Source organism: Panthera onca, chromosome B1, assembly GCF_046562875.1.
Source record: "Panthera onca isolate mPanOnc1 chromosome B1, mPanOnc1 haplotype 2, whole genome shotgun sequence".
Lineage (NCBI taxonomy): Eukaryota > Metazoa > Chordata > Mammalia > Carnivora > Felidae > Panthera > Panthera onca.
Window position 1 is genome coordinate 80342224 of NC_138342.1, and position 10415 is coordinate 80352638.

Sequence of the window (10415 nt, forward strand, 5' to 3'; positions counted from 1 at the left end):
TTCTCTATCATTAGAAAAAAATATGTAATTAGTTTGCTCCAGAGTACTTCGAAAATCTACTACTAATCTATGAGTTTTTGGTATTACAATCCCTAAATGTCATGCAGTTTGTCTCTGCAAGAACCTGCGTGCTGATATTCCACTCATGGCTTTGAAGTCTCTAATCTTCCATGCGGTTCTATTCACTCCAGTAAGAATCACCTTCATCAGGCATCAATTTCTCTTTCAGAGGCCAACATATCCTTGTAATTGCATCTCAAATTAAATTTATAGTTAAGGGATTCTCTTGTGACTGTTAATTACTGGGTTCAACAAAATGAGAAAAGAGGAGGAGAATTAAATTTGTCTGCTCTGTGCTATGTATTTTATATGCATCCTCTCATTTTAGACTCAGAGCAAACCTGAGAAGAAAGGAGTATTATTTCCTCTACATAAGTGAAGAGAGTGAGACTTAAACATATCAAGAAATTTTCCTATATTCCTACAGCCACTTTAGGTCCTTTTTACTTCCTTGTTTTAAAGAGAGGCGGGGGCGGGGGTATGGAGGAAGAGGGTGGGAAGGGCCATTTGCCAAGAAAAAAGGATAAGATATGTAAGGTCACAGCAATGTTTCTTTCATTAATTCACATATGTATAGTCTGTAAATATTTTTTATCAATATTTGTACAGTAATGTATGAGCACTTGAGATATATAAAAATATTACAAGGAGAAAATACAAGGGGTGCACCAGATAGCTCAGTTGGTTAAGCATCTGACTCTTGGTTTCTCCTCTGGTCATGATTTCATGATTTTGAGCCCTTCACTGGGCTTGGGATTCTATGTCTCCTTCTCTTTCGCTGCCCTTCCCATGTGCTCTCTCTCTCTCTCTCTCTCTCTCTCTCTGTCTCTCTCAAAATAAATAAAGTTAAAAAAGAAAAGAAAGAAAATAGAAGGAAACACTGCCTAAATGAACCCATTTGTCAGATTATATACTAATTGTCCACGTACATATGTTGAAAAAAAAACAAATGATAGAGCAATGATATTAACATTTAATAGCATAACTACACATAATTAAAATCATTGCAATTATAAATTGTGCCATAGTAATCAGGCACATCCTGCAGACAATTTTAATTTCTGCAAAAATATTTGTCAATTTGGAGAAAGTGTATGGTGGATGGATGGTTCCTTTTAAGTACATGTTAGGGTAATACGCAATAAAAATATGAAACAATAACTCATAAATATTGGGAAAGGGTTATTTTGAGGAATAATATCAAGATAAAAGCAGCAAAACATGATAGATTGCTTTTAAGTTCACAGAATTACATGTTTCTTTTACCACTTGCCCACAAAAAAGGTTAAAGGAAAACATTACTTGCTGTTATATTCAAAGATGTTGAGTATAGCTTAGAGGGCAATAAAAATTCCATTATGGTAAATATTTAATTTGCACAAGTCCCAAATATATATTCTTATTTATGAAAGATATAATGTAATAGTGGAGATAGATCCATAAAACATACAAAAAGGTAACTGCTGAGATTTTGAGATAAAATAACACCTACAAAATGGGCTTTGGTACTATCACTTGGAGATAAATTTGTATTAATACAGGTAGGGATGAACAGATTTGTCATGTACTAAGACAACCTCTATGGATCCCTAGACATGGACTCATTTCCTTGCAACCACACTCAGGTGGTATTACAACCTCCGGGCACTGCTGTGCAGTGACTTTGTGCAGGTGGTGGAAGGGCCATCATTCAATGGCTCATGAGTCTAGAGGCCAGCAGGTGCTGGGGTTTGCTTCCACGGGTTTCGACTAAAGCACTACCACTCAAGCAATAGCTTGTTTGGCTTGACAAACACCATAACTCGCAAATGATATGTCTTCCATATGTATTTTATTTATTTTTTTTAAGTTCATTTATTTTGAGAGAGAGAAAGTAGGGAGGGACACCGAGAGAGAGGAAAAGATAATCTCAAGCACGCTCTGCGCTGCCAGCACAGCACCCGAAGTGGGGCTTGAACTCACAAAGTCACAAACTGTTAGATCATGACAGCCCAAATCAAGAGTCAGACGTTTAACCGACCAAGCCACCCAGGCTCCCCACCATATATATCTTATTAGCTAAGAACAGTGGTCTTCTGTGAATTTCAACTCATGTGCCTCAACAGTATGGCCCTGGTGGTGGACACCAGACGTAAAGCAACGACCCAATCATCCATACTCCCATGACGCAAAAGGTGATTTTTTTTTTGCCTTGTGGTAGAAAGCAAAGACGAATATGCATTTTTTTGTTTGTTTTTTTTACGTATTAGTGTTAAAGGAAATTTAGTTACTGATATAAGGAAAAAAATTATGATTTACATATATAAAGATAATTAACTTTTATGGAAGAAATTTCTTTGAAATTGGAAAAGAACATAAAGAAAAGAAATTAAGCGAAAACATTGAATCCTAATTCATTGGATTAAAATATTTTAGTAGGAAAACAAATTATTATTTGTTAATAAATACAGAGTGTTTACCATGTGCTATTCAGTTCTAAACACTTGACATGTTTCGTCTCATTTATCCTCAAGACACCAGAACAAGAGCAGTAATATTATTATCAATACTTTATAGATGAGTAACTGAGGCTCAGAGTGGTTAAGTAACTTCCCTGAAATAACAGTAAATTTCAGTGCTGAGGGTTGACAATGACATTATAACTAAAAGGTTCAATAAAGCCAATTAATTGCCCATATTCAGATCTATGCTGAATGCTAATTATAATGAATTAACAAGGAAGAAATACACTTCATATGTATGACCTGGCTCAATTCTGGTAACAACTTCATGGAACAGAAATTTTCATTTTTATCATTTTACATTTGAAGAAAGTAAGGCTTGGAGGGGTTAGATAAATTTCTCAAAATCACTCAAACAGTAAGTGTTCAAAGTGAGTACTTGGACAAACTACCCACTTTCACTCCAGAGCTATTTCTCTTATCTACTATTACATATAATTTTATATCCTCTATCCAAGAAATTATGTCATACACAGGTGTGAACACACACACACTCAGATGTTATTTTGTCATTACTCATTATACCTATACAACAAACAGGAATGCAAGTATAGAGGAAAAACAAAACTCTTTGTGCACACTCTAACAGATTACTTGCCTTCTGCCTACTCCAAAGAAAGATTTCAAATTTTATGTTGCAATAAAAAGGGTTGGCACAAGTTTTAGACTATTGACCCATGCTGCTTCAAGATTTTAAGTGTGAAAAATAGAACATCAAAAAGGGACTTCTACATGAAATACATTGTTCTATAATTTGCCTCTAGATAAACTCACAATCGAGTTTTATACAGTATAAATATATATCATTTAAATAATTCATAATAGCTAAGGGGATTGGAACAAATAAAAAGTAAGGTTGCTAGCCTTTTGAAATAGTTGCTAGAGTCTGACTGTTTTTCTTAAAAGCCAATATTGCTCATATTAATTTCTCCTTTTTCTTATGTAGTGTTCAAGAACTCATAATAGTGCATACTTTTTAGCCCTTTATTTATTTATATGAGAGAATTCTGGCATACATACCACCACTGGCTATAACAAATATGACAATGCAGCAAATAAAACTATGCTTCATTTATAAGTTGCAGACTAGTGCTGTGCAGTTTGTAACCGATTCCTGGAAATAATATATTTTTGCTGATTAGTTGTCTGACTAATCTTCCGAGCTTGGAAAAAAAATGGAAATGTAGAAATGAATGACAAAATACTGATGATATTGTATGGTTTATACTGGTCTTGGCCACTCTATTGGATCAGGGCTTAGAAGTCACATTACGGACTATTCAGTCCACCATACAAGCTAATTAATTCTTCTACTGCAAGTCTTCTCCCCTTGGAAGCCACAAAATAAACTGGCAAATCTTCTTGGGGGCCACAATTTTAATATTCTCTAAAATGTTTTTATTTGCTGGGTGTTTGGGTGACTCAGTGTGTTGAGTGTTCGATTGTTGATTTTGGGTCAAGTGGGATTGAGCCCTGTGTCAGGCTCCATGCTGAGCATAGAGCCTGCTTAAGATTCTCTCTCTCTCTCCCTCCCTCTCTCTCTCTCTTTCTCCCACTCTCTCTCCCTAAAATAAAAATATATATATATATATATGTATAAATAAATAAATAAGCAGTAAAATAAAATATTTTATGTGCAAACCTATGTATGTCATGAAAAAGAGGGAAAAATACCAAAATTCTCTTAAAAGATTTAAAATCTACATATACAGAGAGCCCCTTTTGCCAATATAGGTACACTGTATTTAGAGTACACTTAAGAACGAGTATTTGAAAACCCCAGAAGATACTTTGCTAAAAAATATGTAGGGTCAAGTCTTTCTACCACTGATAGTGACTAGGATGACAATCTTTATCTCCTCTTCTGGCAAACAAGCACTGCATGATTATATAGAAGTCTCTGCCCTCATGTGGTTACGACAAAACTAGTCTCCAGCCAAGGGTGGTTTTTGAAATAACCCTTGCTCACTCACAGACAAGAGTGTAACCTCACACAATGTACTCACAACGACGTCTTATGTGTTTTAAGACTATAAATATACACTAATTGAATAAGAAAATATTTGGATATTGCCCTCATTTATCAAAAAGAGAGATGGTCAGTTAGAACCCTAGGGTTTGGACATGGTTTACAGATGTGTTTTCTTTTGCCCACCACCTTTCTTGCAAAAAGAGATCTTTTTTACCCATGATGATAGCGTTCTTGCAAACATGGTGAATGTTCCTAAAACCTACAAAACTTTTTGCAACAAGTGTGGCAAGCACCAACCCCACAAAGTGACACAGTACAAAAAGGCAAAGATTCTCTTCATACCCAGGGAAAGAGGCATTTTGACAGGAAACAGAGTGGTTACAGTGGGCAAACTAAGCCAATTTTCCAGAAACAGGCTAAAACGAAGATAAGATTGTGCTGAGGCTTGAATGTATTGAGCCGCAAGTGCAGATCTAAGAGAACGCCGGCTGTAAAGAGATGCAAACATTCTGAACTGGCAGGATACAGAAGGGCAAGGGTCAAGTAATTCAGTTCTAAGCTTCATATTTTGTTATATTATGAAGACAACAGAACCTAGAGGTTATATTCAAAAGAAGAGGAAGAGGAAGGAGAAGAGAAGGAGAAGGAGAAGGAAAAGGAGAAGAAGAAATAGAAGGAGAGGAGAGATTTTAGATTTAAAGAAAACTCCCTTATTATTAGCTTCTCTTAAAACAGAAAAATCTGGCAACAGTTTGCCCACATTCTTGTACAGTGACAATCCTCAATACGCAAACAGTCAATGGTACTTCATGCAGGTTATTTGTTCTTTGGTTGGCCACAGTCTCCACCATTCCCTATTGTTTTATTGCTTTTCACCTTCCTTCATGTATTTCACCTCTCTAGCCTTTGACTATCAAGACAATTAAAACAAGCGCGTACTAATTTACCATTCTGACTACTAAGTCATTCATTAAGTAAAGCTTTTTAGTCAAAATGACTGAACCACTTATGAATGGAAACAGGCTAAATATGATACATGCATCTCACAGTAGTATTGATCCATTGCTTGCCAAATGTCAATGTATATACATAATTTTTAATTAATGGTAGAGTTCCAGGTCAAATAATTAAAGGATTAAGGAAGAGAGTAATTGCTTAGATAAATTGAAATTGATTACCTTTTCCAAGACAGAAGCATAAGAACATTTTGGTTGGGGAAAGCCAATGTAAACAATTTAACTACCTTATGGACACAAGTGATTCAATTTTCAATTTATAAGATGTCCAGCTACAAGTGAGTTTACCCATTATCACTACCCATAATCTCCACAATCTCGATTCATTTTCAAAATGACAAATATGCATAGCGTTGGTAATTTTACTGAATTCTGTTTTATATTACTTGGCTTCACAGAAATTGTGGTCCAAATGCAACTATATTTTTGCTAATTAATAAAGCCTGATGTTATTTCTCCTATAACTCTCTTATTCTTGAAAAACAAGTTCAGAAATGTTAATCATCACTACTGATTACCTACTAATTGTTTTAGTAAGTCTAATGCATCTTTTGCAAAATGTGATACAGATGAAAGAAAACCCAAAACAAAAATGCAATCATCAAACATAGTTTTGCAGTCATAAATTTTTATATATTTTCAATAGACACTCAAAGATCAGGAAGTGGAGTAGTTTTCTATGTTTAATATTCTATTTGCTTTGGACTAATTGCTTTATGTGCATATTGGATGCTAAACCCTACTTTGTTTTGAATTAAAAAATAATCAGCTAAAATAATTTGAAAAGAAAAGCATGGTTTTAAATCTTATGTTTTATCAAAATGCACATACATTTTGGCCATAAATCTAATTGTTATTAGATTATGAAATGACTTTGTAATATGCTTTTACCTGGTTACTAGTTTGGGAGATAGGAAATCTGACACTTACAGTGATAAATCATGAGATATTGGGAAACAAACTTTTATTTTCAGGCCTCAGTTTCCTCCAATAGTGCCATTCTAACTCCAAAATTTTGATATAGATTACTCTAATTTTAATATGTGTTTCTGGAAAGAAAATAGCCAATTTTTGAACAATTTATTTCACTCTTTATGGGAAATGCTATAATCATTGTAATGGTTATAATCCTCCTCTGCCCTCTTTTCACCATATAATGCTTTGTCAGAAGACCATGGAAGATGAACATCTAAGTTATTTTTAGGCAGCCATCCTAGTCCCTATTCTTGTTTTCAGATTTATTCTGAATAAATCATGTTGGATTCCTAATCAAGGGCCTTATAAATTTTTTTTTTTTTTTCTGAGCAAAGTGGATGACGCAGTAAGAAAAAAGAATCAAGAAATTGGAAGTAGAAAGCTTGGGTATAGAGAAACAAAATGGGACAATTTTCCAGATGATCAAATTGTATACTTAGATGCACAAGAAAAACAAACACAAAACAATTTCATCTTATAAGAGAATGTGCTTAGGTAGCTACTTACAAGATTAATTTTTTAATAAAATTATCTTTCCTATATTTCAAGAAGAAAAACATTACAAAATATCAATTAAAGTAAAAGGCCACAAGCTGATGGCTGCCAGAGGGGAGGTGGGTGAGGGGATGAGCAAGATGGGTGAAGGGGAGTGGGAGATACAAGCTTCCAGTTATGGAGTTAATAAGTTATGGGAATAAAAGGCACAGCCTAGGGAATATAGTCAATAATATCATAATAGCATTGTATGATGGCAGATGATAGCCATGCCTGTGGTGAGCATAGTATACCATATACAGAAGTTGAATCACCATGTTGTACACCTGAAACTAATATAATACTGTATATCAGCTACATCCAAATTAACACTTTAATAAATAAAAAAATAAAGACCCACATGCTGAGGCAATAAAAATAGAAAAAAAAATTTAGACAAACGTAAGAATATAAAACAAAAAAAATATGAACAAATGGTAATACATATCCTATCATTAGTTAGGAAAACTCAATATTAATTCAATGAGGTCTATACTAAAAAATATAATCTCAATAAAATACCAAATTTTTATCCTTACTGGAAATAATTATGCTAATTCCAAATTCTGAAAATAAAATGAATAAAATAATTTTTGATCTGTACATGCATAATCTCACAAACCAACAGAAAAGACAGAATCCAAAGATAGGCATGGCAGATAAAAATGATTTCGTGGGCAAAATACTTTTGCAATGTATTTAAATCTTACTTTAATTTTTTTATTTGTTCTTATTTTTTTAAATGCTCACTGAAGGACAGCACACACACAGAGAATTACATGGACTATAAATTGCATTCAATTTATATATGCAATATAAATTGCAATTCAATGATATTTTACTAAGTAAACATAGAACTATAATCCAGATGAAGATATAGAAAATGATTATCATTGTCCCAGAAGTCTCCATTTCATCCCTTCCCACTTATTAGCACCTCCTAAGGGAATTCACTACTTGGGTGTGCTTATGGTTGAGCTTTGTAAAAATGAAAAAAAAATAGTACATATTATTTTGTGTCTAGCTTCTTTCACCATCATTAAGTATGTGGGATTTACCACATTGCTTATAGCTATAGTTTACTTTCTATTGTTGGCATACATTTAAGTTGTTTCAAGTTTTTTGAAAAACTGACATGAACATTCTAGGTCTGGGCCGGAGAGAGCTCAGATTTAACAAATACTGTGAAAGTTTCTTCTGAAGCAGTGTGCCAATTTACGTTCCAACCATTAGTGAACGAGCTTCTCATTTGCTCCATATTCTCACCAACTCTTGAAATTAAAATTAACTGTTTTTTTTGTTTGTTTGTTTTTAATTTTTGCCTCTGTTGTGTTAGGCGTATGGTGACATTTAATTGTATGTTTATTCTTTATTTTCCTCATGACAATTGATGTTAAAATCCTTACACAGACTATTTGGCCATTTGGGTATCATGTTTTGTAAAGAGTAAGTTCAAATTTTATTTTCTAATATTTGCTTGTCTTTTTTTTCTTAATGAATTCTTAGAAATTCTTTGTTTATTCTGATATTCTTTGTTTATATCTTTGTCAGATATAAATATATCAGACTGTCGTTTCTTCCTCCTGATGGCATCTTTTGATGAGCAAAATATTCTGCTTAATGGAGATCCTTAATCAATATTTTTGTAGAATTAGCGCTTCTGGCAGCCAGTTTAAAAATTCTTTGACTAGGGGTGCCTGGGTGACTCAGTTGGTTAAGGGTCCCATTTTTTATTTTGGCACAGTTCATGATCTCATGGTCGTGAGTTTGAGCCCCACATTGGGCTCCATGTTGACAGACCAGAGCCTGCCTGGAATTCTCTCTCTCCTCCCTCTTATTCCCTACTCCCATTCACTATTTCTTTCTGATAAATAAATAAGCATAAAAAAACTCTTTGCCTACTCCAAAGTCATAAATATATGTTTTATATATTTTATTATAGAATATTGCTCTATCATTCAAATAGGTCTAAATCTATCTAGAATCGATTTTTTGTATGGTATGGTGTAGATAGATTTATATTTTCCACAACGGGCTCTGTGTTAACAGTGCAGATCCTGCTTGGAACTCTCCCTCTTTCTCTGCCCCTCCCCCTCTTGCAATCTCTTTGTCTCTCAAAATAAATAAAACTTTTTTAATAATAAAAATAAGAAACCTGTATTATTCCTAGTTTCATAGTGAAACTTTTCAAATATATCACCATTAAATAGACCCTTTACTGTAGAAATTTTGGTAGATACTCTATTGTATTAAGTAAACTCCATTCTACTTCTGGTCTGCTAATTATTTTTAAAATTCATGAATAGTTGGTGAATTTGTTAAATATATTTTTGGCATCTATTGTTATGGTCATATATTTTTCCATATATTTAAACAAATTTTTAAAAACCATTTTTAAATGTTTATTTATTTTTGTGAGAGAGACAGAGTGCGAACAAGGGAAGGGCACAGAGAGAAGGAGACACAGAATCTGAAGCAGGATCCAGGCTCTCAGCTGTCAGCAGGCAGCCCTTCACGGGGCTCTACTCCTGAACACTGGGATCATGGCCTGAGCCTAAGTCGAAAGCTTAACCAAGTGAGCCACCCACCTCCCCATACAGTGATTCCTTTTAATGTTAAACCTATCTTGAATTTGTTGAATAAATCAACTTTGTTATCATTTTTTAATAAGCCTGAATTCAGTTGTTAATTTTTAATGATTTTTCCAAGTGTTTATTATTGTCCCATCTCTCTCCATAAACGGGACTCCAATATCTGAATATTAGATACCTTTTCCATACATTTTATAACTCTTATGGCTTTTCTGCATTTTTTATTATTTTTTTCTTTCCAGACTTCAATATGATATTTGCTGCTGAACTACATTTTACTTTACTACTTTTCATTTCTGCTCTGTCTAGTGTGTTATTAAAGACTATTGAACTATAATTTCATTTATTTTATTTTTCAATTTCAGAGTGTCCATTTGATTTTCGGGGTGGGGGGTAAATTTCAGGTCTGCTAAAATTCTCCATCTTTTCTATATTTTTGACCATATATATTAACATTATTTTAAAAGCACTGTTACCCCAATATTCTGGCTTAGTTTTCTGGGTTTTTTTTTCTCTAGGTTGTCAGTTATTTTATTCTGTTCCTTGATATAACTGACTCAATAGTATTAACAGGATTTTACCGTTAGGAAAGGCCATTGATATTAAGTTTTTCCTGAAGAGATTTTCTACAAACAGGTGATTAATACCACCTTTAATTCATGTGAGATTGAGATGATATTTGCTGATATTCTTCTTAACTGTCAAACTCAAGCAAAAGTAGAAATATTTAAAGATTTCTATTTCCAGCATTGTTTATCAAAAATTC

The 10415-nt window shown here is 33.6% G+C and overlaps 1 pseudogene; it reads left to right on the forward strand.

Annotated features, from left to right (window-relative positions):
- Window positions 1-4772: 4772 nt before the first annotated feature.
- LOC132693290 (large ribosomal subunit protein eL42-like) lies at window positions 4773-5091 on the forward strand (annotated as a pseudogene).
- Window positions 5092-10415: the final 5324 nt, after the last annotated feature.